A 25,011-nucleotide genomic window follows, 5' to 3' on the forward strand; every position below is an offset into this window, starting at 1 on the left:
CTGCCTATTCATCAGGCCAACAAAAAAGCTTCTTTAGATTTATACTGTGAGCCCATTGAGAGGGAGGGGAGGGAGGCAGCGCTCACACACCGCCCTTGTGCACACAGCAGAGCCCGCAGTCCTGCCCCGCACACACAGGCCGGGCTGTTCTGCCAACTCACAAGGAAGCTCTGAGTTTTTAAAAGTAAACTGTAAGGTTTCCGTTGTTGCACTGGGCTCAAGTAATTTTTTTTTTTTTTAATAAATATATAACAGCTCCCTCTCTCTTTGCCGTCCCTCTCTCTCCCTCACTCTTTAAACAGCCCCGGCTGCTCTGGGCTGCCCGGCAGCCGCCGTGCGCTGGCTCCCTATGTGGTCCAGAGCCGCTATGAACACGGCTTTTGTTGCTGCTGCTGGGAAGCTGCCTGAGAACGGCACACACAGCCCGGCTTGTTCCACACGTGGAGGCTGCCGAGGGCTTGGCAAAGGGGGGGGAAAGGAGGAGGAGGAGGGGGAGGAGAGCAGCTTGGGTTAGGTTGTCTTGTGGTAGAGCAGCCATCCCACCACTGGCAAGGGAAAGGGGGAAGCCAGGAGACGGAGGCGGGTGTTGGTGGAAAAGATGCCTCAGGCAGCTAAGAAAGGTCCCGTTGATTTTTTAAAATGGGGCCAGCTGGCCCTCCACCAGCCCACGTTGCCGCCGGGTGTCAGGCAGCATGGGAAGGCAGGGAAGTCCATGCAGCTTAGGCTTGCAGAGGATCTGCCCGGAGAGGGAAGACCAATAATGGAGTGGATTTTGGAGTTCTGGGGTTCCTAATCATTATATGAATTTCTGGGTGAGACCAGAGCACTGAGCAACAATTTGACTTTTTTTTTTTCATGTACATTCATATGTTTCTGCCTCTTAAGTGATACCATCCCTTCTCTTTTCCTTTAAACTCCTTGTTGTTTCTCACTTTGCTCCTCCAGTGATGAACTGCTGTTTGCTCTGATGGAATCTAAGTCTGCTGGATTTTGTTTAGTGTCCTCTTTTCCTTAGTATGTTTTTCCCTCCACCTCTTTTACACCATCAATTTCCTATCCTGTCTGCTCTCTTTGCCCATTCATCCTCCAGACCTCATGCTGCTGTCAAACCTGCCTACTGTACACAGAGGTGATTATATGAAACATTAAACAGCAGTTCAAGTGGAACAGATGGAGCTTCCCCCCAAAGACTGCTCAGGCTGCAGAGAGAGCTCAGCTTCTGTCCCATCCAGAAATGGTGGGAGGTGATACCTCCCCTTTACCACTCTGACAAAAACTTGAAACATCTCAGAGAGGGGCAATGTCCCCTTTGACCTGTCAAGCAGACACAGTCTCTTCAAACCAGCAGGAAAATATAACATCAAACAACCAAAGCAAAGAAAGAAATAGTTCAGCTTCCAATAGTGCCTTTGCAGGATTTGAATTCCCACAAATTTCAGTCTCCAAACCACTGGCCCCTCTGCCCAGCCAACATCCTTTACCAGGAACTTATAGATGAAAACCAAAGTAGTGAGGAATGCTACGAAATTCCTCTCTCCCAGCTATTTCATTATGGGATGTTTCCCCCTTTCCACATCTGGCAAAGCTATTTTAGAAACCAAGGAAAACTTTACAAACTGACGTTTTCTTGGCTAAACAACTCAAAAGGGAAAGGTTAAAATGCACTCTTTATTCTGTGCGCAAAGATCTACTGAGCATTAGATTTAAATGAGAAGTCTTAAAGAGTAGTAAATGAATGAAAATTAGTAATTTCTGATAGAGATTCTGACTAAGAAAACCTTTTTCTGCTCTCTCTAGTTCTGGAGAAGAGCTCAGCTCCCTGAAAACTATTGCTAAAAATATGCTTCATCTGTGAACGGGTTCGGAAAACAGGCAGGTCCTGAGGAACACACGGAGCAGCTCACTGGAAGCAACCCAGGGGACTCTGCCAGCAGCCAGTCCCTGACATCCTCACATAAGGGGAGAGCTGTCAAACCCTCGGGCATCCTGGATCTCTTAATTCCCTTTTCAAATTTGTCAGCCCCTCCAGAGCTCAGCACCCCTCCGGCTCAGGGGTCACCCTTTGCCTGCCCTGTGGCAGAGCAATGACACTGAGCGAAGTCATGACCACAGGAAACCCCAGTGCTGGTTGGGACACTCGCCACAAATCAGCAGGACAGCAGGCTCTGTCCCCAGAGCTCAGGAACAGGATCAGACGCATCACCTGAGCTCCAGCATCTGAAATCCCTCACAAACAACCACTGATGGGTCGGAGGGACTCTTGGGGAGGGAGAATGGGGATACCCCTGTCTCTGCTCTCCCACCTCATGGTTCTGACTGTAGGATCTCAGAATCCATCCTTGCTTTCCCTCCCTTCCCCAAGCCAACCAACCAACTTGGCACACAGCTGTTGCCCCTGGCTATAGGTCTGCTCCCCATAAAGTGTGGGATGCTGCTGAGGACCCAATGTGCCGGAGTGAAGCGCAGGCACAGGCTCCCCTTCACAGCAGCGCTGCTTGCAGGAGGGAAAAGCTCTGGCTCAATCAATTTTACAAACTTTTCTCACATTTCTCTGCTGGTTGCTCAGCAGGGAAACAACCAATCCACTGACTGAGAGCCTGCTCCTGTAGAGCATTTAGGAAAGTTAAGGAAAAGTTACCAAAGAGAGAGAAGGGAGGAAAGTGCGATATGTTACCTTTAACAGTTCAGTGCAGTGCTTCCAGAATCTAAGTCCCATACACCTGGCAGAGAAATGAGGTCTTTTTCGGTGCTCAAGATGTAAAGAGCTTTGCCACTTCTTGCTGTTACTGTATGTCTTCTTCACAATCTCCAGATGAGTTTTCCTGCGTTTTTGGTTGTTTTTTTTTTTTTTTCCTTCCCCGGATCCCCAGAAGAAATCAAAATTCCCTATGTGGTATTTCAGTCCTTTCAGGCAGTGGCAGCAGCAGCAAGCTTGAAGAGTAAGTACTGTGTGTGAATGGCAAAAAAGAGAGAGAGGGTTTCAGACCACATTAGCTGCCACTGGCTGCAAAAGAGACCATCAAACTCCTGTCAGCCTCCTTAGATACCTCTTGAAGAGCTGGCTCTCTAAGTGTATTGGATCCTCCTCTGGATTTTAGAGTAAAGGTAGGCAGGCATCCAGGGGGCAGGGGGAAATAGGAGGGCTTATGGACCAAAAAGGAAGCCCAGCCTCTTGGAAAGTAGAAAAAAAAAAAACCAACAAAAAACCAAACCAAACACCCAACCCAGAAAAGAAAAGAAAGGGGAAAAAAAAGCATTACCAAAAAAATACTGTAAATGGAGAAAGCCGAATGGGGAGTGGGGGATTAAATTTAGCCCACTGGTTTGGAAGCAAACTGACTGGGGCACAAGTGGTTGAGAGAGAAGAAATAGTTTGTGTAATAAAAAGAGAAAGTGGTTTATGCAGACTAAAATAAGATGAAGCTAATTAAGGAACCTGAGCAAAGTATGTGCATCTGCAGTGCCGTCAATATCACTGCAGTCTGAGCAGAAAGGAGCAGATCCACTGGGAAGCCCAAAGACAGCAGCTAACAGGACAGTTCAGGGAACTTCTACATGGCCCCTCTTGCTGCTGAGGTAGGGAGGCAGGTGATGGAGGGAAGGAAGGGATGCTCAGCATTAGCAAAAGGGAAGCACCTGGAGCATCAGTAAATGATAAGTGATATAAAGGCAGAGAAAGGTGGTGTTTGGGAACCAGTTTTCTTAAAGGTTATTTGGGGTGAACTGGGGAGAAATGGAGAGCCTGTACACAAACCTAGTAATGCTGGAGCCTGAAGAGAGTACCCCGAAACTAAGAAGGATTCCATAACTGAATCCTTGGCAGTAGTAAAGTTGTGAGAAAGTGCTGAGAGGACTGTATTGTGTTTTTGTTTTCTTTTTTCTTTTCTGTGGGGTTGCTGATACCTTTGAGATGGATAAAAAGCTGTGACTGGGGAGGAGGAAATGGGTCTGTGTCTGCAGAACTGCACCTTGCCTTCTGAAGGGGCCAGATGACAGCTAGGAGCAGGTGAGAAACTGCTGAGGTGTTCACAGTAGAAAAGCACTTTTGTTTGAAAAATTTGTAGTTTCTAACATGGAAGAGAGCACCACCAGCCTAAAGTAAAGGCAAAGTCTGAAACTGAGCACAGGCAGGTCCCCCCATGCCCTCCTCGCACCAAAACCACACGGCAGCCCTCAGTATCTCTCCTTCCATTTCTCTTTTAATATCATCTTTAATATCTGCACTTCCTGTTCTTTTCCCAAGATCCTGCTTTTCTGTCTGATTTGTGATATGATAGTTTCTCCTCTCTCCATAAATTATTTTGGTCCCATGCCTCACTTCAAAACTTGCATCCTTGACTGCCCCACTTTTTAGCCTGAGGCTCATAACCATCAGCTGTGCATCCATCATCCTGACAGGTAATGGTCCCAGACCACAGAGCATGGAGCCTCACTTCTTTCTGCAAGCACCTTATTCCATCTCAGAGATTCAATACCAAATTTTGGTTGTGAATTTCCCTCTGGAATACCCCCCCTCCCTTTTTTTTTTTTTTTTCCCAGTAGTACAGCACTAGATATCAAATTCAAAACTTTCCAGGTGCCCATATGTTAAAAGTCCAAAGGGCAGTGAGGGAAAGCTTTGGAGAGGATATTGGAAAGGATTGTGTCTTTGCCACCTGAAACACTGCTTTTGATGCAGACCAGGACATGTTTGGCTTTCTGGGCTGCAAGTGCACACTGTTGGGTCATTCTGAGCTTCTTATCTATCAACACCAAGTCCTGCTCCTCAGGGAGAGTGAACTCTCAATCTGTTCTCTGCCCAGCCTATATTTGTGTTTGCTTCCCCCACCTCACAAGGCTGTCAGTCTATACGAGTGCTCCCTGTTCATATCAAATCTAATTCTTCATCTGCTGAGATAAACCAGGGCCTTTCATGCCTACTCAAAGGGCATTGGATCCATCCAAGGGCTGCCACCACCTGCAGGTGCTGGGTGGGCTGGGATGGACAGGGCTGTGCTGGATCATCACCTGCCTCCCCCGTCACTGACTGGGGTGTTTCCTCATGGGCAGCATGGTGTAGCCATAGCAATGGAGGGAGACAGGCAAAACACGCTGCAGATGGGGCATGACAGCTCATGCTCTAGGCAGGACTCGGTATTTCCAGCTGGGTATAAAAGACACATAGACAGGATCTATAAAATGTGACCTGGCTGATTTTGCTCAGACTCACGTACGTGAGACACTCTGAAACAGCTCATGCCTGACCACAGCCCTTTCTCCCCGTAACATAAAGATCTTTTGGGAAATGTACATGTTTAGTTGTTTTGCTGTGGAATAACTGAGCCCTCTGTACCCTCTGCTGCTGCCGTGGTTTGGCAAAGAAAACCTCATTTGAACCTTTGGTGAGCTTAAGCCAGGGAACAGAGAAAATTCCACTTCGGAGCTGACCAGTTAGGAAAATGTGATGCTCCACACATAGTGGTTTCTAAGCAGTTTCAGGAAAGGGGCAGAAACTGCTCAGTACCTGCTGGCTGTCCCAGTTTTTGTCTGCATCAGGAAGGATTGGAAAAACAGCTAAAAATGTTCAGAGAAATTGTGATTCATAAACTGCTCTTGTGTTTGTTTGTTCTTTAAGCTGAGGAGCGGCCAGGTTAAAAAAAAAAAAAGTCGCATAGATGACTTGTTTTTTGTTTAAAGAGAGAAAGCTTACCTCCTTGAAATACAGGTAACACATTGCAAAAGTGCTTGAGTTTAGGTAAGGTTTTTACATGTCATTATAAAGTTAAAAGGAGGCTTATGTCTATTCCCAATCAAGTTTAGCCTTCAGGGAGCATGAATATTTGAACAGAGAACAAACCCTGTGGCCAAGGAAAAATGGATAATAGCTTTTCTGTGAAAACTATTGAATATCCAAAATTTATATATTGGAAGCAGTCACTGAATGAAAATGGCCAGAAAAGAGAAAAACACCAGACAGAAGAAGGTTGTGTCAATTAAGGTGATAGTTGCAGTTTTTCCAAAACATTGAAAAGTGAGCTTGGGTAGGTTTTCAGCCGAGAGAGGGAAAGAAAAAAAAAATTGAAAAATAATAGAATAAAGAACAAACCTTTCAAACTGCTTTTAAAAATTGTGCTAATCAAACCATTCAGGGTTGTGAACTGCTGCTCCTTCTTCACAACTACCAGAGCAGTCATCTCACAGCTCTCAGCTTGTCTTACTCTCAGAATGAAAAGGAGGGTATTGTGTCACTGGAATTATTGTGTTCTATTAAAAGCTAATTAGGCATTTTTAAAAAACCACTGAGGGCATGAGAAGGGGCTGTGGGATCCCAGCAGCTCTGTGCACAGGTACAGTGGGGTGCACGATTTCAGTCTATGAACACTCTTCGTGTTCTGAAGATTTAGGGCCAATGCAGTACCTTTGGGCTTGTGTCCCAAAAGTGTTGTTCATGCTTTCACAGTCAGTTGTCTGACATTGCAACAGACACTTTTTGATCAGCTGCCACAATTTCCTTCAGCGATCGATATTTGAGCACTCCCTGCCCTGTGGTGCTACCGAAGCTCTGACACCACTGAAGCTGAACGGAGGCACACAGAAGCAACGTGCCCTGCTCAAGGCTATGGGTGAAGCCAGTGTTAGAGCCAGAACATCTCCCTTCCCAGCCCTCTTCCCCTTTTCAAAGCCCTTATCTTCTGCAGCAGTTCAGGAATGTGTTTGCTGCTCTACTAAGCTCTTTCTCTGGGCAGTGATGCAGTAAGGGTGAAGATGCCACTCCAAAATGTCAGCTTTGACCCTCACTTTTGGGTTCTGCATTTCTCCAAGCCAAGATCCCGTGATGAGGAAAGGATGGTGTAATATAGGAATGTCCATGTCATGGCTTTTATCACTTGGTCCATGAGGGTACACAAGTCACTGTGTGGTCTTACTTTGGAGTCCCACTGGAGGGATGAAAAGGGACAGTGCTGACACACCTCTAGCTAAAAATTAGGAGAGGCCTAAAATCTCCTAGGAGATGCTTTGCCTACTTAAATTTTATCCTGAAAGCATGGAAGGGATAAAGAAATGAATCAACATCTGGGGGTAAAAAGGACACAGAGGAACTTCCCCACTAAACACAGCACCTGTGCCCCTTTATTCCAGTGTGAATATCAGCCTTGTCAGTGCAGGTGGAAAACTCACCCCATATTTAAAAACCAGCCCCATACACACACACACAACTTCTCCCAGCCCTGTTTGCATCCCAGATTGGAAACATTGCCCTTCCTGAACCTCCTGTGCTGGACAAAGTACCCATTGAACCTACAGTGGCCAGGAGGCTCCTGCTGAATGAGCTGCCTTCTGTTCCCAGCCCATCCAGGCGCTGGCAGACGTAAACAGCGGGGCTCGCCCCCACCCCGATATTGTGGCTTGTTCATCCCCTGACAAAAATAGAATCCCGAGCTGGCGGGTGGGATGGTGCACACAGACTGAAGTTTGTTTGGCCCTGGATTTTTTAAAAAATATTTTCTTCTTTTTGCTCCTCTTGTCCCCTTGCGTCTTTCCGATTGCACAACGAGGCTGTGTGATGGGAGTGGGGAGGGATGGACACATTTGGTTAAAGACTTGGCACTGGACAATGCCAGATCACCAAGATGAGGCCTCTTATGCCTATCCTGGCTGCCCAGCATCTCATCTTCATCCTTGGATGGCCAAAGGGAAAGTCTGGAGGTGATTGGTGCCACCAGCTTAAAATATATGGTGTCAGGGCTCACACCTGCATTTGGGCACATGGAGGGGATGGCCAAAGTCCTGGGCTGCTCATCCCTCTGCAATTCTGGAGTGCTCCCCAGGGATACTTGCTCTTGTGTTTTGAGGTGCAGGGAAGGGCTGACATCTCCTAGGTGAGGGGAGAGGGTAGTGGCGAGGTGGCAGCCCAAGGTGGCACAGGGCTGTTAATTGGATGAGACGTGACTTCACAGTCCGTGGTGCACAAGGGACTTGCTGTGCCTCCTGCTGCTCAGCTCCACGCTCACAGTGTGTGACATGTGTCCAGCCTTCCTGGCCATCCCTGGGTGACAGTGAAACAGCTTTTGTACAGGAGGCACAGTGTGGATTGTTCCCTTGCCCGGGGCGATGTTGTGCACAGCTCCCTGGCCTCACACACAGCTCACGGCTGTCCCTTCCTCCTTTTTTCCCATTTTGCCACTTTCATGCCCTCATCTCACCTTCTTAATCAGCTGCTTGGACTGAGCCTGACTTTGCCCCCCTCCCAGCCTCCCTGATGGAGACTTGCAGGCTCAGCAAGGAAACGTGGGGGTGGGCACCACGCAGAATGTTTGTGCAATGAATAAATGAAAACAGTGCTAATTTTATGTTCCTCCCAACTTGGGACGGAGCAACGCGGGAATACAGCCCCTTTTGTATGGGCATGGGACATCTCCTCTGTTTGCTTTTCTCCCAGAATGCCTCTTCTCACCCTGCACAGTATAAACAGGTCGCTGTTGACCTTGGAAGCTGGTGCAGGGGTTACGTCAAGCCTGGCAGGTTTGCTGGGCTGGGGATTTACGGTCTTGCACCCTCTTGCTCTGTCAAGAGGTGACGTACACTGAGCACTCCCAGCTCCCTGCAGGGCTCCCAAGGGGGGCTGGCCACCCCTGCCTGGGGCAGCAGGGAAGCCTGGAGGTCTCCCTGACCCCCAGTGAAAATTGCTGTTCGGGGGAATTCTGCAGAGGGTTTCTCCTCTAGCTTTGTTTGCTCTTTTTTGTGGAACAAGCTTTTTTATGGCATTTGTTTTGTTCCAGTGGGAAGTGTTTGCTTGTCTGAGGTCAGGGAGAGGAAGAGGCAGGGAGTGGATGCAGGAGTGCAAAGAGCAGGAAGCAAATAAGCTCTGGTAGCAGGTGTAGCTTCATCTGCCTTCTTCAAAAGGCTTCTCTGGGCTTGGTGGGATGTGCCAGGTGCTTTGGAGGTGGGAGAGGTCACTGGAGAGGCTTTTGACCTGAGCACAGCAATGCCCCTTCACAAGGAAATATTGAGCTGATTTGTTGATGGTGAGAAGAAAGCTCAACAGAAACACCAGCAGCAACCTCACCCATGGAAAGGGCTGCTCCACAGCTCTGGGAGCGGCTTGTCCTCTGGACAGGCTTTGCTGAAAAACAGGAGGGATGAACCTGTGCATCTCAGTGCTGAGGGGTGACTGAGGTGCTCCCCACCAAGAATCACGTATTTCTGGAAGGGTAAAGCTTTCTCCTGGAAGCTGGAAGGAACTTCTGTACTTCCCACCCTGAAGGTCATGGCCACTGTGCTGGTAATTTAAAGCCTCTGCAGAGAACTAGGCCAAGGCACTTGGTGGCAAAGAGCTTTCCAGGAATCCTCCAGGCTGAGCAGCTTCAGCTAAGGAATAAAGGGATTGCAGGGAGACTTGGCTCTGCTGGCATGCAACAGCCCAGAGGTCATTTTTTTAAGCAGACTGTCCAAGAACATTCACAGCAGGCAGTGGGCTTTTCTTACAGTAGTTAACTGGTTTTCAGCCCTCAAGAAGAAGTGTATACTCATCTCTTGGCCTCTTCTGTCATCCTATTAACACAAGAATCCCCTTGAGCCTCTTAACCCTCTCAGTCCTGCCCAGAATATTCATTTTCCCTTTCCCATTTATATCTCACTTCTTAATTTGCAAGTGAAAGAGGTTTCATTCTGGTAAACAAGAAAATGTTGTAAAAAAGTCAATCTCAAAACCAAAACCTCACTAAAAGCTTCACTCAGCTGGACAGTAATTACACGGACCCACATATAACAGATGTAGATGTAAGATTAGTGCTGGATGTTGCTATCTGCAGCTGCTGGGGCTGTCAGAACTCAGCTGCAAACCTGTACAAATGGAAAAGAGTGTAGGGGGCTTCTTGAGACATGACACATGGAAACCTCAATAAATTATCCAACCTCAGGGTTGGCAGTGAGTAGATAGCTTGTTCCTTCCACTTCTCTTGCATTTATTATTAGTCTTTCTCTTTCTCTTTCACTTTAACTAAGAAATCTCATCCTCTGATTCCATCATTTCACTCTTTTCCAGTCTTCAGCAAATGTGTCTTTTTGTTTGCTGCAGAAGAGAGGACATTTCACTTTCTGGACAGTAGGTTGGGAAGGTGGAGCTGGAGTTTTAGGTCAGAAGGCCCAGAAATATCCTCAGGGTTACTCCTAATAGCACACCTCTACTTTTTCTGCCAGTGGAATACATAACCTGCCTCACCTTTTAGCTCTGAGTACTCAGGGGGGTAGATAAACCTTCCATTAATAAGACCATGGTTAGAGAGGAGGTTGTGACCCCTCCCATCCTTTCCCCAGCACTGGACTGGGGTTCTCAGAGAAGCATCCAGAGTTAGGGAGAAGCTCATATGGGTCTCCATTATTAAACACACCTCCAAACATCCTCCTTCTTTTCCTTAGCTCGGTGCTGCTGGGCCCTTCCCTCAGCCTGGTGTCTCCTTCTGCCCTCTGCTGAGTTTCTGGGTGGAAAAGATGAACAACAGAGGTTTGAGCCTGGGTTGAGGCACACGTGGGGTGGCTGGTAAGAAAAGCTTGCCTTGGCTTGTGCTTGTGTTAGGAGAGAACATTTTGAACTAACTGCCCCAGGTTTTTGCATCTGTGCTGGGATTAGATTTGCACTCACTGCCAAACACTGGACCAAGTAAGGCTGCAGGGGAAAAGTCCTCAGAACACCTTCCCAGCAATCTGTACACTTCTGCTTTACTCACTGCTATTGCTTTCTTAAAAACCCAGCTGGGACCGTGCTTGGAGCTCTGAACAGGTCTCTCTTTGACAACTGCTGCCTCCTGGCATCTATACATTTTTGGGAAACATCCCCCACTGGCCTGCAAAGAGGAGGCTGCAGCTCCAAGGAGGCATTTCTGTGCCTCTCTCCAGAGGTTCCTGGTGCCTGAATCTGAGTGAGAGTTGGGCAGGTTCACCTGAGGAGTTGCTACAGTGGAGAGGACAGCAAAGGACTAAAATCCAAATTCCCCCATCTTCATCAGAGAAGCTCTGCAGATCGAGGGCTCTCTGGAAATGTTATTCCTTGGCTGGCATGTTGAGATCCCAGTGTCAATATTTGTGAAATAGGAAGGGGCCTGCAAGATGCAGCATTCCCAGAAACAAATCTCTGTGCACAGGGCTGGGGCAGCTGCTGGGGCTCAGCCTGGGACACCCCACACTGCTGCAGAAGCCCCTGCCTGGCCAGTGCTGCCCTGTGGGGCAGAGGGATGGCTATACTCACAGCCCTAACCTGCCCCTTTGAGGTTTGGGTGAGATTTATCCTGTTCTTCAGAGAAGCAGACAGCAAGTATTGCTCTGATGAGGTAGAGTTTCAGCAAAATGCACGAGTGAGTTGGCTTTGATACTGCAGCAGAGTTTCTGAGGGTCTGGGGGCAAGAGCCTTGATATCTGCTCAGGAATGGTGCTGCTCCTGCACAGTTACTCTGTCAAAACTGTGTCAAAACCTCTGAGGGACAAGTTAAGGGTGACTTGACTCTCACAGCCCTGGGACAGCTGGGAGTGGGCAAGAAGGTGAGACTTGATGTAATCACTCTGATGTCAGGCTGCAAGGGTAATGTCACTGTCCTCAGGAGGGGACCTGCCACCTCAGAGAGAATGGGCTGGGAGCCCAAACATGATGTAATGCCAGGGCTCTTCAGGTGACCCTTCAGACCTGGCTCAGTCACAGCATCAAGACCAGCTGCTCCCAGAGCACAGCACATATACTTGACTTCCTCCCTTCCTCCCTAAATATGGGGATAGTGTTCCCTTAAGTGGTAAGTGCTTGGCATTGGTTTTTGAAGAAAAAAAAAAATCTATATTTTCTTGCATGGAAGGAGTGGCATCCATGTTTCATCCTGTGGGTCTTGTGCTTCACCTTGTGTCCCCTCTTTTCCCAAGCACTGTAAGAAAAGGCTGCATTTATGTTCTGGGTGGCAAGGAAAATCCAGATCCACTGCATGGGAAAGTGGAACTGAGCAGCAACTGAGGCTGCAAAGTGGAAGCAGAGTTAGCAGACCAAGGAAATCCCCACACTAGAGAGAGGGGGATGTGGATATGTGCTACCCTACCCCTTTTCCCTACTTTCTTCAGCCCCCACACGGAGCACAAACATTCTGCAGACAGCCTGTCCTTTGGCTTGGGACTACTCAGGTGGGAAATAGTCTTTCAGGGCTTTGTGATTTGTTTTACCCTTTCCTTTGTTGGGTCCTTTTACAGGAACCCAAAAGTAGCTGTTTTGAAAAGACAGCAGAGACTGTGTGGACCTTTGGTAACTTTTTTGACGACTGTGAGACCTGCCAAAGAGCCTGAGAGAAAGGATCTCACTGTGTTGATTTGTTTTCTTTGGTTTATGGGGGAAAAAAATATTTCACACATAATTAGCGCAGCCACAGAGAGATTGTATTAAAGGTGCTTTACTGGAAATTTCAAGGGACAGAACAAGGGAAACCTGTGTTAACACTAGTGGCCAGGAGAAGGACCTTGCCTGCAGAACGCTGGGGAAGGACAATGCGGAGTGTTCAAGCTGCAAGAAAGAAACTGTTCAGGACAGCAGCATGTGCATCAGGGGCTGGGATTAAACTAAACTACTGCTGGCCATGATGCTCCTGCTTCCCGCCCCCAGCCCCTGCCCGGGCTGCAGGCTGCCAGCCTGGGTGGTCAGCTCTGGGAGAGACTCCACTCCCATGGATGGGGGAGAGCAAGGGCCAAGCGCCCAACTTACTGCTCAGTATCAAAATCCTTGGTGTCTCCTTCAGCCAAAGCCAAATTCAGTTTTACCCCTGTGTTGGTGTATAAAACCAGTCAGTTCTTCTATCTTGAAGACCTCTCCAACATAACATAAGAGCTCTTGCCTGCTTCCTCCATCTGCTGAAACCATTCCAAAGAGAACAGAAGTTCTTTTAATGCAAAAACTTCCAAGACAAACCCAAGTTGCTCAGCCTTGTCCATACTCTAGTCAAAAGCCCACCACAGGCCTCTTTCTCCTGGGTGTTTCCATGGAATCAATCACTGTTCTGAGTGTTCTGGTGGAGTTCTGAGTTTCCTGGTCGACCTTGCCTACATGCAAAAAGAGTTATGTGAGTGAGGTATGATCTTGTTCAGGTGGCATTTTTTGATCCCTGGAGCTCAGTGAGATGCCTGCAAATGAAGAACTTTAGTTCCTGTTTTACTCTAGTTTGAGGGACACTGATACGGGAGAAGAGGACTGATGTGTCCATGAGACCCACACTGGTACCTTATTGCATGGCACCTACTGTTGAACTGTCTGAGCTCTCCATGCTTACTGAGGTGTTACTTTATGTTCAGACACACATCATTTAAAAGCAGAGATGTGAAGTGTACAGCCCTGCTCAAGGCCACGTTAAAAACCTCTGCTTCACACGTATTTAGCTGCCCACAAATCAACCTACAGTGCCATGGTACAGTTGTTCCCAGGCAGGGGAAGCAGCATTTAGACTCTCCTGCTTGCAGATCCTGTTGTTTCCTATGAAAATAAAGTGCTCACTGCTGGCTGGTTTGTCTTCCTTATTGTTTCTGCCTGTTTGGTTTTTAAAGCTTACATCACTCTGTGGCCAGCAATGTCTTGGGTGTCATACAGGAGCCACTCTTTCCCAGGTTACCTGAGGGCAAGGCCAGGGCTGAACAGCAGCTCCACAGAAGGCATAAATATACTGTGGCCATTTATTTCCTGCTGTTCTTAGGAGAGGAGTGAGGCATATTTGTGGTGGTTGCTATTAGACATCAGGGAGGAGCAGTGCCTGGTGGTTGGCAGAGGGATGGGCACGGGCTCCTGGGTTATGTTCACAGCAATGCCACTGACTTTGAGGGGCAAAGTGACACGACCTGGGCTCCTCATCCTTGACAGGAACATCAGTATATTTAACTGTTCCACAAGTGAGCTGGCAGCACCTGGATAATTCAGTAATTCAACAGCAGCTCAATTGTTTGTGTGTCACCTCAGCTGCCACCGAGTGTTCTCTGGCTGTGTGGTGGTGCTTGGCTTAGGACACACACTTTGGGGTGCTGAGCAGGGGGGGCTGTGGAGGCAAAGCAGTGCAAAAAGCCGGTCTACACTGCATTCAAGTTGTGCCTACCCCTTTTTCTTGGGAGCTCACCTGTCCTCCTTTTGGACTTCATGCCTTTCCCTGCACAATACTCCCTGCTGGAATATCTCTTAGGCTCTCCTGAAGCTTCTAACCTCTATCCAATCTGGAAGGTAATTTTTTTGTGCACATCCCTGACTCCCAGCTTATGTTCCCTCTGTTTTATCATGTGCCAGCTTTACAGCAGAAGGCAAAAATATACTGAGGCTGTTTATTTCCTGCTCTGCTTAGTAGGGGAGTGAAGCCTGTTTGTGGTGGTTGCTATCAGCCCTTAGGGAGGAGCAGTGCCTGGTGGTTGGTGCAGGGACTGGAAAGGTACTGGGGCTTGGGCAGGAGGATCTGCCCAGGGAACCCACCTGTCACAGGTGAAGGTGCTGCATTGGTGCTGCTGGGGCTGAGAATGGACCTGAGGAACACGGCATGCATCAACCCCCCGCTGGCCAAGGAGAACTGGGCACTGGGAAAGTGATTAAGGAAATTAGTGTTTATTCCCATTACTAAGCTGTTGCCTGTAACTCAGGATGCTGATTAATTGGGAAGCAGTACCAGGAGGCAGGGCAGGCCCTGGGACTGTTTACAGCACTCCTCCTTGGCACGGGGTGAAGGTGGCCAAGAATAACCCTCTGTTAGCCACCAGCAAGGTGTGCTGGTTGGATTTTTCCATTTGCCCTGTGTGTGGCTCTCATCTTTGTCCCCTGACTCATGTCAGCCCTGGAAAAGCCCTGGCTCCAGTTGTCCCCAAAGAGGCTTCTCTATTTAAGCCTGCTCAGGTTGTGGGGAGGTGGTTGAGGTGCGAGGAAGGACAGCACCCATCCCTGGGAGCCCCGGAGACACTCAGGCGGCGTCTGTCTCTTCACTGCCACTCTTCCCTTATTTAAATCCGCACTGTTCACGCCCCAGTCTGGATGCAGAGGTGAAGGGCTGGCTCCTGATAACCTCAGGGCAGGAGACAAAAGAGAGAGGAGGGAAGCAAGGTTGATGGCAGAGCTAGCTAGGTCGGCAGGGATGATTTTCCTTTGATGTGTGTCTCTGGGCAGCACTGTTCCACGCTGCCGCAGCTGCTGCAATTATGGCACTCTCTTCCTTGCCAATTTTCCATGTCTGTAACTGCCGAGGGTGGTTTGTGAGATTAATTCTTTCTCTGCTGACGTGGGCAAATAAGTTACCAGTGTGTCTCTGATTTAGGAAAGCCAGTGGTCCAGCGCTTTTGCCACAGCCATGCAGAGTGTGGCACACCACAGGCAGAAGAGAGAGCAGGCACCAGAGCAAAACAGGGCAGCGCAAACGGTGGGAAAGGGAGAGCTGGAAACCCAGTGCCCCAAAGCATCCTCCCTTCCCACTGCCTGGGGTCAGGGCTGCTCCACACCCCAGGGGTCCTTCCCGCTGACCCCATAAACCACGGAACTGGCCTCAGGCATTCCCTGCCTCCATGAATACCTGGGCCAGGGGCACGATCCCTGCCCCAGCTCAAGGCTGGTAGTCCCTAACCACTCAGAGTAAGAGTCCAGCACACTCCCTGCCATTTATTCAAGTGGGTGCTGAGAGCATTGCCTCCCTGCTGCTGGCCCTGACAAACTCTCTCACTTTTGTCCTCTCTGACAGTCTTGTAACAAAGACACCCTAATTTTATCTTGCCAGCATCACTTTAACCTTAAAGGCATCTTGAGCACAGGAGGAAAGCTGCCTCCTTTCTGTGTTACAAGGAGTGGCTCAAAGAGCCCTTCTGAAACCCAACTTTGAGCAGGAATCTCATTTGAAAAACACTTGGCAAATGAATACAAGCATATAATATGAAACAACATATGAAATTATTTTAAGGTCCCTCAAAGCAGCAAGGCTGCAGAGAGTTGATGGGAAACTTCTGCCTCAAGATCAAAATCAGAGATCCAGGATTAGAATCCAGATGAGAGAATTTGGGTTGATTGGGAATAAATGGTCACTTTTCAGTACAGCAAAAGAAATTACATGAGATTTATGAGGCTGGATGAAGAGGACACTGGGCTGGTATAACAGCTTCTGGCTTTCTGGAGAGCAATATATTTGCCTCCCCGACCCTCTCCATGGGGCCTTAGTCTGCACTGCAGGGAGCTCTTGCTGAGGGAATTCAGTGTGTAAAGATGGAGAAAGAGGTTTCCTTTGTAGGTGTGACCATGAGCTGAGGGGGAGTGAAGGAACTGGTTAATGAGAGCTGAAGTCTCAATGGGACGCCTGACAGAGCTCAGAGCAGACTGACCTCAAACACACTCAGACATAATTTTCTGTCCTGGGGTGATTGCTAGCGCTGTCTTCTGAGAAGCTGCCAGCCTGCTACTGTTGGAGGCTCACAGATTCTGACTGCAGGGCCTGTGGCTGCCTTCATATTTCATTTCACACATCAGACACCTCCCCACAAGCTCCAGCACCCAGTGGGACCAAAAAATACCAGCAGAGAGAAAGCAAGAATAAGAGAAAAAGAGATATTAAGATTTGATCAGAGATGCATTTCCCCTTGCTGGGTTGGCTGAGAAGCACCTGCCTGGCCAGGTGTATGTCTGGGATGAAGGGCTGGATGTGCAGCAGGCAGCAGAGTTTGGGCAGGTCTGCATTACTGCACTCACACGTTAAATTAGGGTGTCTATCAAACATCCAGACTGCAGAGATGTGAACTGTGGCCAGAGCAGTGTGGTGGGACTTCTCTCCTGGTGACACTGTGGTGCACTGGGAGCCTCTCAGCTCCCTGGGGTGAGCCTGGATTCTAGCTCCTTGCTGGGGGGAGAGGGCTGAGTCCTCTGGAAGCTGGACACCTGGGGCTGGGCTTCTTCCAGCACTTGTGGTAACTCATTTAAAGCTACCTGGGATAACTGTGCTTGGCTGTGCTGCTGGCAGTGCACACAGGGCCTGAGAGCAGCCTCTTCACACAAACTCATGAAAAACTGACTCAATGGCTTTAAAGGACAGGACCAAAGCTGCAGACAGCCCTAGGGCTAAAAAGCAGGAGTCTTGTTCCCAGTTCAGTGCTTAGTCCACTAAACAATCCATTTCAGACTATGGAAAAATCCTTCTTTGAGACCAAGGATTGCATTAGTGTCTCAGCAGAAAAGCCTGCTGAGCTCTAATCAGCTGTAGAGAGGGGTTTTATGGAGGATGTCTTTTCTCCAGGCCCTGCTCCAGCTGCTAGGCATTTGTTACAGCAACTCACCAGTGAATCTTCCTAAAAACATCAGTGAGTCTGTTATAATAGGTATCATGGGGTGTCCTGGCTGGAGAGGAGGTAACTCCCCAACTCCAGAAAAGTCAGGAACAGAACTGAAAGCAGTAGGGTGCTCTGATGTGAAAATGGCCAAAGTTTCTGAAGCTCTTAACCAGAAATCTACAGGAGTTTTAGGGCAGTCTCTTTAAACACTGCCTGTGTGGGGAAAGCAGCAGAAATATTGTGGGAATGCAAGAAGTGGCCCTAACACAGCGCTCATGATTAGAGTTTGAAGGTATCATTGAGGACATAAACCCAGGGCTCCTGCCAGTGATGGCAGAGTGAAGTCCTTTGGGAGAAGGTTATGGTTCATCAGAAAACCAGCATGAAAGTGCATGGAGATGGGTTTCTGGGGGATAAAACAAACTGAGGACTGTGTAGGCTTAGAGTACAAACTCTGCCTGTTGGCCATGATTTTCTTTCAGGCCCTGGGCAAAAGGACAAGAATTTAACATACACTCTTGGTCTAAGTGGTAGCACAGATAAAAAAAAAGACATCTATGTTTAATTTAAAGCAATTTGCATAATTCTGTGATTTGAAGAGAGAAGAGGCAGCTCTGGTTGTCTTGTCCTGCCTGCCAGTGCCCTGGAGCTGGTGACCACAGGTATCTGGCAGGGAACAGTGATGAAGACCTGGACTTCTGGAAGAACTGGAAGTCCTGCAGCTCTCTGTGCACAGAACACTCTTGTCTAGCAAGGCTCAGAGTGGGCCCTGCACTTTGCTGCATGCTCCTCAGCTTAGTTGGAAGCTGTTTTCTACCTGTCACCCTTCCTAAATCAACAGGCTCCTTTGCTTGCTGCTTTTGTATTTTTCCCTGAAGAACTCAACAGACACATGCTGTTCAATCCTTTAATGGAATTCAGTGGGAGCTAAACTCTTATCTGGGGTTAGATGGTTGTTTGTGGAGTCTGAGTGCAGCCTTGCACTTGGGCAGTGCAGAAGTCAGGCTGCAGCCACCCCTGGCATCTAATGGAGACACCACTGCTTCTCCTGTGTTAGCAAAGCTGAAAGCTTGGTGAGGTGGCTGGAGGTGTGAGGAGTGTTGCCCTCCAATTCCCTCCCCTCCCATGTTACCACACCAGGATCCTCAGAGACAAGAGCAGGATTGCTGATTGGGAGATCACAGAATCACAGAATCATTAAGGTTGGAAAGACCCCCAAGATGATCAAACCCAACCATTAACCCAGCAATGTCCAGTCCACCACTAAGCCCTGTCCCTTAGTGCCCCATCTGCATAGCTTTTAAATACCCCCAGGGATGGTGACTTCCCTGGGCAGCCTGTTCCAACTTTTGATAGTCCTTTTGGTGAAGAAATTTTTCCTGCTATCCAACACCAGGAACCTGACTGACAGCAAATTGCCACTCACTCATAAATGACTCTAAGGTCTGGTATGAGTCAGGTTGCAAGCTGCATTAAAGTGCTTTGTACTTAGGGGCAGTTACAAATTGCAGTGCTGCTCCTTTCATGGGTTACCTACACCCTGGTAGGAGGAAGGATGCTCTGTGTCATACAGTGCTGACCTGTTCAGTTCCCTGCATTGCTTCTGAGGGGGCATTGTGGCCTCTGGTGAGTCTTGTCCTCTCAGTAACTGGATTTCCTATTACAAAAGAGGAGTGGCAGCACTGCCCTAGCACAAGTATGTGATGGTAATGACATCGAAGAGCAGAGCCACAGGAGTAATGAAAACTGAGGAATGAATTCAGAACTGAGTATCAACTGCCAAGTGAAACTGAACAAGGAACCAGTTTAAAGATTTATCACTTGTGCAGCAATGAAGCACATTACCTTTCCCCTCCCCTTGCCCAGACAGAGGGGACATGATTTGCACAGTGTGTTTCTGTGACAGAGAAGGAAGACTTGCACAGGCCCCAGGACTCCTTGATCACTGCAGAGGCGTGGAAGGGGTAGTTATGACATTAGATGACAGGAAAATTATGAAGCTAAATGTTGTTGATGATGCTGTTTTGAGTAGAGGGCAGTGACACTTCCAGAAAATCCCTGGAATTAGATGATACAAGGGATTAGGGATACAAGCATCATAAAGTCACCTTAGGACATCTCTCATCCAGCTTACCAGAGAGTCTGTGAGACCCATTTCAGGTTGGGAGAAATGGCCGTAAATAATGAGCTGAAAGAGCTAATTCAGATACAAAGCATTAAAACTTGAAACACTCCCTCTAAGGATGCTAAAAGACAAGGAACTAGTGTGGCTGCATTCACTAGTGTGATTACCTGCAAATGAAGGCAGCAGCTCTGACTCATGTGCTTATGGAGGAGAATTATAAAGAGATCTGTATTCCCAATTATTCCCCAGGCTGGAGGACAGGAGCTGGGAGATAATGGGCAAATCAGATTCAGATGTAGAGAAAAGCTGTTTCTCTTTCTCTGCATGGCTGCATGAAGCTCACAAACATGAGATTTGAATTTTCTTATCTCCTACATAGCATCAGCTTAAGAAAATATGGGCATGACTCCACTGCCAATATTCATACACAGGTGCTGTCTTGGCAAGTTTTGCACCATAGCACACCACAAACAGGGCTTAAGGCACTTGCTGCTGGTGGATCAGGGGACATCCTGATCTGAACCCTGATCCCAAAACTGATTCTGAGGCTGCTCAGCTGCTGAGCTGGGAAACAACTATATAAATAAAGGCAAATGAAATTTGGTTTCACACAATTCCCTCCAGTTTCTCTCCTGCTTGTTGACGGAGAGGAAGTGCTTTTCAGATGCCAGCTGGTGACACTGCTTCATTATAAATTGCTCATGTCCCGTTTTTAAATAGTGACTGCAAAATACCCATCCAGCTCTCAGATCAGACTGTCTGTCCTCTCTGGGGCATCTACTGCTTCTTGGGCTCACACTTGGGCAAGAGTTGTCTAAAGATTTAGCACCTTTGCCTGCAGACAGGCTTGGAAATCTTGAGACTGTCCAAGCTCATGACCCCTCCATTGTCCTTGTAATGTACTGGATCAGCTGTGGGAATGGGGCCAGCTGGAGGCCTTTTTCTAGCGCAGCTTTGCAAGGACCAGGTCATGTATTCCCTGTGCTCTCCCTGCTCCCACTGCAGGGGTCTGTGACCCCTCGAGGCTCTGAAAGCGGCACAGTCCCCACAGCCCCGTGTTAAATACCACAGCAGGGACGTGTGTGTGCTCCTCGCGGGAGGAGGAGGGCTGGGAGCGAGCGCTCCCTGGTACTTTTCCATCCTCCTCTTTTCCATCCTCCTCCTCGCAGGCTGCTGGCTGCCTCGGTGGGAGCTGTTTGTAGGGCTGAAGCCAAGAAGTGCCCGTGACATGGCAAACCCTCCCATGCCAGAAACCACCTTTTCAGAGTGTTTTCTCCCTCATAGTCATCTGCGTTTTCATTTCTCTCTCCCAGCTCTGCTGGGAAGGGAAGGCAGCCAGCAAGCTGGTGGGGATGGAGATGTCAACTGCATGGGGAGAGGCAGGAATTTAGCAGTCCCTGGACAAACTCAGCACTTCAGACTGGCTGGCTGCCATTTGCACACCTTTGTGGATTCCAGCCCCTCGGAGGTGCTGCTGGTTTAACTCTTCCTGTGCCAGGCTACCACAGTCACAGGGGTGGACCATGGTCTTTTCCCTCTCAAAAGGCGTCTCCTTTCATCTGCTTGTGACAGAAGGTTTAGAAAGATGGTGATCAAAGTAGGAGGTTGGGAATTTCCCCAAGGGCAGGACAAGCTCTGTGGCTCATTTCTGAGCCTTATTGAGTGGCTGAGACAGTTTTTGGCCTGTGTTTGGGCAGCACTTCAGAAGCAATATGTGTCTTTGATCAGAGATGTTTTATTTCATAATGGGACCCTTCCATGTTGTAAAATCAATAGAAGTAAATAGTAAGTCACCTGTCAAAGCAGAATTGAAAAGAGATCTTGAGAAACCATGTTGGCCTTAAGAACTGGATATTTTTGACCTAGTCCTAAGGACACTGGTGACATTATAGATGGGAGCACTGATGTTTGTGAAGATCATTAAGAATCCTGCTTGACCAAGTTGGCAGTGGCCCATAGTAGACATTTCACAAGCAATAAGCACTTCAAGAAGGAGAGAGGATATTATCTAATTCTTTAGCCAACTTCAGTTCACCTGTTAGTTGCCATTGGGTTACGAGGTTTGTCCCAGTGGAGATGCAGGGTGTGGTGTAGAGCGTGGTGTATGGATGGCCACCACTTTACAGGGGGCTTTACCCCTTCGAAGTTCCCTCAGTGGCTTGCATGGCAATGAGTTTCTTGTCCCTGTGTGATGACAGAGGCTGTACTTGAGGCAGAGAGCTGGACCCTGTGCCCACTGCAGTCCTCCATATGGTCTTGGGTACATTCCTTCTGTCCAGTTCTGTAATGGCTTTTAGCACAGACACCATCACAACCTCTGCATTTACAGGATGAGGCAGAAGAGAACAACAGGACCAGGCTACCACAAGGGAGTCACATTTCCTGGAGGAGAACAAGCAAACCAAACCACCAGTGTCTCATTTCACCAGAGCATGCCGACACCAGCTTGTGCACACACCGCGAGTGGCAATAAACAACAGGAAAAATACAGTCAAAACCAGTCCTGGATGAAAAACCCAACCATGAACACTGCATTTTGTATTCATCTGGCACTCGTGATTTGCTGAGGTTTTTAAAAAACATGATGTTCCTTTGGGTGGACAACAGAAAGCTGTTTGAGGAAAGTGGAGCTCACCCAACTCCACGAGCCCCTCAGGCCAGCATCCTCACAGCCCAGTTCCCTCCACTCTTCTTATCCTTTACCTGCCTGGGTCTGTCAGTCACTTCTTCTCTGTCACTTTTCCTCATCTTCACAACTCAGAACACTCCATGGTCTATGGCTCCAGCTGGAACAAGTGAGGATCTGTCTCTGCTCCAGCCAGAGCCAATTGCTGTGTGTAAAGTGATTGAATACAAAAATTAGAAATGAAAAGGAGACTGGGGTGCGGCGGCCAAAGAAAACACACATTGCAAGCGCATGGGGAGAAGAAAAGCCTGTGAGATCCCTGAAACTGGGCAGCACTTGGAGTGCTGTGGTAAATGCCAGAGAGACACTGTGGCCTGGTTTTGCTCTTGGGGGGCTGCTCTGCCAAGCTCACCAGGGCAAGGTCTGGGTACATCAGGGCAGGTAGCAGCACTCTTTGCTCCAAGGATGTTCTGGAGAGTGAAGACGGGCTGGGATTTATCAGCAGTCCTCAGGGGATGGTGTAGCTCTGGGTGTTGTGGTGGGAGCAAAGAGAATTTTGTCTCTCCTGTAGTTTGGTTTATTGCAGAGCTTGCCCCCAGCCTGCCATTACTCCCTGTTTCCCATGCAAAACCTTGCACAAACCCAACTTCACTTTCTGGCTTCTTTGTCTCAGTCCACCTGGGGAGGAGATGCAGCTTGCGATTGAATTGATGGGAATGGCTCTTCAGCGTCCTGGCATCCCCACCACAAAGCCTGGCATGGGACCAGGCCCTCAGCATGTTCTCCTTTATGTATTTAAGGAGTTATTGAAACACCCCAGCCAGCCCACGGGCAATCTGTGTGCTGTATCCTTCACTCACTTGGCAACCACATTTGGCAATTGGCCACCAGAGTCCAGAGCCCTGGCTGTACAAAGCCTGTTTTCAAAAACCTGACAATAATGATGTGCTTCTCCATAGACATTTCCTTCACAGGTAGATCTTTGTGATGCTGTGTGCACAGTCATTGCACTCACAAATATTTTTGAAGGTTCCCAAAGGCTGGAGGAGTGTTTGCGTACAACAAACATGACCCTGAATCACAGCAGATGGACCCTGGTGCCTTTGGGGGGCAAGAGTTGTCTCCTGCACAGCCAGAAGAAGTACTGGGAGAGGAACACAGCTCTTCTCTAGAGCAGCGTCCTCTGTTTTGACACTGGCTTTGCTCAAAAGCCATTACAATTTGCTAGTATTTTTGGTTGCAGGAGTTGGGAAATTACAGTTTTGATCCCGGTGACAACATGCTTAAAAACCAGCAGCTGTGGAGTTTGGTGTTGGCTGGCTTGGTGATTTGGCAAAAGGATCAAGGTTACTCTGTGCACTCCAGAGCTTTCCATATGCTTCTCCCACTATGTTCAGCTCATCTTTGAACATACTGACCAAAGAAAAGCATCTGTCCCAGTTCTGCCCAGACTACCTGCACTGATAACCAGAGAGTATCAATCCAAGAGTCAAAAATGTCTTCAGAGAGTTGACATATGGTGAAGAGATTTCAAAAATCCCCTCAAAATCAACTTCATAGCAATTACGGAGACACTGGAAGTGGGTTCATACAAGCCTGTAGGGCACTGGAATTTAGAGGTGAATTGGCTGTGAAATGCAAATCAGCCATGCTCCAGTGAGTGAGTGGAGCCACACTCTTTTGTCCTGGCTGAAGATCTGATCACTAGGACATAGTTAATATGCTACAGAGAGCAAGAAATTCAGTTTCCAACAAGGAAAAAAACCCTCACAATTGAATCATATGCCCAAATCCACAACAGGGAAATGCATATTTGTGTTTATTTTCCATTTTGCACTTATTGGTAGCAAACCAGCTACAAATATGTTTCGGGCAGGAACCAAGGGCCATCTACATCAGTTTAGTGCAATCTCAGAAGCAGGGTCGTGGGAAGAAGGTGCTGCTTCCTCAGGCTTATATGGATATACAGAATTCAGCCGGAGTTTACATGGGCTACCACTCTGCTGCCTGGTTGCTGCTATGGTCTCTATTACAATGATTAGTGTCAGAAGAGGAAAGAAGGGGGAAAAAAAAAGCCCAAGGGAGCATAGTCTGAGTGTGAGAAGTGAAAATGTTAACACAGGCCAAGGAAGCTTTTTCTCCTGCTGAAAATCTGTTGTGCTCACTCTGGAGCAGGGAGCTGGCAGCGGGGCCAGAGCCGTGTTCGCTCTGCCGAGCCTCCCTGAATGGCCCTTTTCAGCCTGCAGCTTCTGAAGAAAAGTGGGAAGGAGCCAAAACCAGGGTGGAGAAACATATAAATACTACGTGTAAGCAGTGATATTTTTTATTTGGAAGCAGACCAATATAGTTGAGACTCACCTTGGATAACTCACAGTGGGAGTGGGAGAGCTCCTCCCACCTCTACCCACCACCAAAAAAAAATTAGTTTTAGGAGGCTTGGGCTCCTTGCTGGCTTTTGGGAACTGCCTGTGCAGTGCAAAAATGCTTCCAGCAGCTTCTTTTGCTCCCAGGTGCTGTGGTGGGTTTTGCCATCTCTGGATGTGACAAACACACTCCCAACTTCCCATGGGTGAGGCTTGCAGCGAGTATTAATGAGATATATGAGGTGGGACTCAGGTACAGCATAGCAAGAACATCCACCCAGGGAGCTGTCACACTGTCACAGAAACACTGTTGTGCTGAATGTGGCTCTGCTGCAAGTCCCTGTTGGGTACCTTGTAAGGGACACCTTAATATGATGTTGCATACAGAGAATACAACTTGGGTAAATAGAAGGAAAAAAGAATGAACCTTCAACCCTCCCCACCCCCAGCTGTTATTGAGCCATTTCTTCCTAGAAAAAATTATGAGCAAGGTGCTTCATTATGAAATAACCAATTTATGTATTTATGCAGGATTTACATGCTTAAGCTCCACAGAAAGTCACAGGGAATTGTGTAGGAACAGAGCAAACACCATGAGTGTGGTGTTATGAGTCCATAACTCGTAACTGTGGTGTTGT

At 48.2% G+C, this 25,011-nt stretch overlaps 1 protein-coding gene across 1 annotated transcript in view; it reads right to left on the minus strand.

The window, feature by feature from the left end:
- The window catches only part of ACAN (aggrecan), a 46,051-nt gene extending 43,153 nt beyond the window's left edge, over positions 1-2,898 (minus strand). The window contains exon 1 of the mRNA XM_066196163.1: positions 2,675-2,898. The gene's annotated coding sequence lies outside the window, so the exon portion shown is untranslated. The remainder of the gene's footprint in view (positions 1-2,674) is intronic.
- Between the last annotated feature and the right edge of the window lie 22,113 nt (positions 2,899-25,011).

Source organism: Chamaea fasciata, unplaced genomic scaffold (genome assembly GCF_029207755.1).
Source record: "Chamaea fasciata isolate MVZ Bird 193981 ecotype frontalis unplaced genomic scaffold, bChaFas1.0.hap1 SCAF_14, whole genome shotgun sequence".
Classification (NCBI taxonomy): domain Eukaryota; kingdom Metazoa; phylum Chordata; class Aves; order Passeriformes; family Sylviidae; genus Chamaea; species Chamaea fasciata.